Source organism: Olea europaea, chromosome 10 (genome assembly GCF_002742605.1).
Source record: "Olea europaea var. sylvestris chromosome 10, O_europaea_v1, whole genome shotgun sequence".
Classification (NCBI taxonomy): Eukaryota; Viridiplantae; Streptophyta; class Magnoliopsida; order Lamiales; family Oleaceae; genus Olea; species Olea europaea.
The window spans coordinates 7725369-7728524 of record NC_036246.1 but is presented as its reverse complement, the minus strand read 5'-3'; positions in this window follow the sequence as shown (position 1 = coordinate 7728524).

Sequence of the window (3156 nt, the reverse complement as noted above, 5' to 3'; positions counted from 1 at the left end):
AATAACCCTGCCAGTCTTTGATGTTCCGCTTTAACTTGTTGGCATACTATGCATTTTGCCACAAATGAACCTATACTTCTTTTTATATTCCCCCACCAAAATGTATTTCGAAGGTCTCGATACATTTTTGTACCACCAGGATGTGCGGCGTACGGGGTGGAATGAGCCTCCTCCAATATCTTCTTCCTCAAAACTTCATTATTTGGTACACAAATTCTTCCTTTGAACATTAGTGCCTAATCCGAAACTATTCCAAAATCCTTTCTCTTATCAGTACCAATCTCGTTCTTGATCTTCTGCAAGAATGAGTCTTTATCCTGTGCTTCTATGATCCGATCTCTAAGAGTAGGTCGAACCACCAAAGTTGCTAAATGAGCAGAGACTTGTTCTGGTATGGTAATCACTTCAATTTGCAACTTTTCCAAGTCTTTTATCAACTCCATCGAAATAGTAGGTAATGATGCCAACTGTCCCATTAACTTTCTGCTTAGAGCATCAGTAACAACATTAGCCTTACCCGGATGATAATGAATAGTGCAATCATAATCTTTCATTAGCTTCAACCATCGTCTCTGTCTCATAATCAATTCCTTCTGTGTGAAGAAATATTTGAGACTCTTATGACCCGTATAAATATCGCACTTCCATCCATATAAGTAATGGCGCCATATCTTTAATGCATGAACCACTGCCGCAAGTTTTAGATCATGCGTCGGGTAGTTCTGCTCATGTTGCTTCAATTTCCTTGAAGCATAGGCAATTACTTTTCCATGCTGCATCAGTACACAACCCAAACCTTGCTTGGATGCATCACTATATATAACAAACCCTTCTGAACCTTCAGGTATGGTTAATACAGATGCTGTGATCAATCGTTGTTTTAGCTCTCGAAGGCTTTGCTCACACTTATCTATCCATTGAAACTTTACTCATTTCCTTGTCAATTGTGTCATTGGTCCAGCTATTTTGGAGAATCCCTCTATAAATCTTCAATAGTACCCAGCCAATCCTAGAAAACTTCGAACTTCACCAGCATTAGTTGGTGTCTTCCAATTAGTTACTGCTTCCACCTTTACTAGGTCCACTTCAATTCCTTGGACAGTAACTACATGACTGAGAAATCCAACTCGTTCAAGCCAAAATTCGCACATTTTGAATTTGGCGTATAACTTTTCCTTGCGTAGTATCTCTAACGCTATTCTAAAATGTTCCTCATGTTGATCTTTACTCTTGGAGTATATCAAAATGTCATCAATGAAGACTATAACAAATTGATCCAAATACTGATGAAATACTCGATTCATCATATCCATGAACACTGTCGGAGCATTTGTCAATCCGAATGGCATAACTGTGAACTTATAATGTCCATAACGAGTTTTGAAAGCTGTCTTAGGTATATCATCTGCCTTAACCTTCAATTGATGATATGCAGATCGTAAATTGATCTTAGAAAATGCCTTAGCCCCTTTCAATTGATCAAACAAATCCTCAATTCTAGGGAGAGGATACCTATTCTTGATGGTCAAACAGTTCAACTCCCAATAGTCGATATACATCCTCATACTTCCATCTTTCTTCTTTACAAACAATACTGGTATGCCCCATGGTGATACACTTGGTCGAATAAAATCAAGATCTAACAATTCTTGTAATTGAATTTTCAACTCCTGAAGTTCCTTTGGGGCCATTCTGTATGTGGCTTTAGATATTGGCACCGCTCCGGGAACCAGATCTATTGTGAATTCCACTTGTCTATCTGGTGGACAACATTTTCTCGGCTTGTAAGGCCGAAACCAGTTGGAGATGGGATTTGGTCTTTATTCCGAGAAAAGAAAATTGTTCTTCTCCTGATTTTTGAAAAGACACTTCCATTTCTCTACAATGAATGGTGGCATAATTACATCCTAACCAATCCATGCCCAAAATCACATCAAAGTCTTTCATATCTATCATATACAAATTAGCTTCTAATGTTTTTCCCTCAATATCGAATTTCACTGACTTAGCTAACTTGTCTACGTTTAATGTCCTGCCTAAGGGGAGGCTAACTTCTAGTGTACTCTTTGACTTATTACAAGTAATACTAGACTTAGCAATGAAAGACGTTGATACAAAAGAGTGAGTAGCTCCTGAATCAAACAGTATATAAGCAGGTGTACTGGCTACCAGTACAATACCTGTTATTACGTTTAAGTTGTCCACTCCATCTTTTTGAGTCAATGTAAAAACTCGTGTTTTCCCCTTCTTATTCTGATCATTGTTATCATCCTTCCTCTAAGCAAATGTGGGACAATCCCCAGCAATATGTCCTGATTTGCCACATCGAAAACAGGCATTCTTCCCATGCAAGCATTCACCACAATGAGGCTTACCACACTTAGGGCATGGCGCTACTATAGCTACCATGGCCTTACCAGAGCCAAATCCAATATTAACTTTCTTATTTTGCCATTTGCTCTTTCCTTTGTCTTGACTATTCCACTTTCTCTTTCCAATTTGCCATTTATCCTGCTGGTTGTACAATTGACAATGTTGTTCTGCATTAACCTTTTGATACCAGATAGCGTGAGCTTGTTCCAGCATCTCACAGTACGACGTGAAGCAATGTGACATAAGGATCATACTTAGGTCTGGGTTTAACCCTTGCTCGAACCTTCGAGTTTTCTTGATTTTCGTGTCAACCAGATGTGGAGCATACCTTGAGAGTTGATTGAACTTCTGCTCGTAATCCGTTAGGGAAATATTACCCTGCTTGAGTTGAAGGAATGCGTTCTCCTTGAAATCCCTTAGAGATTGAGAGAAATATTTGTCCATCACTTTCTCCTTGAATTGTTCCCAAGTTATTGCCAATTGCTGCTTCGGAGACCTAGTTCGGGACATCGAATCCCACCAGTGACTTGCATCACCGGTAAACATAAACTCCGCACATTGAACCCTTTGGGCATCAGTGCAGTCTATGAGCCGAAAAATTCGTTCTAACTTATGAAGCCATTCCTCAATTACTAATGGACCAGATGCTCCATCGAAGGTAGGGGGCTTATGCCTTCGAAATAACTCAACTACCGAGGCGTGAGTCGGAAGAGTAATAGGAGCTGGTGGTAGGGGTGTAAACGAGCCGGGCCGAGCCGGCTCGCGAGCCTAAAGTTTCGGCTC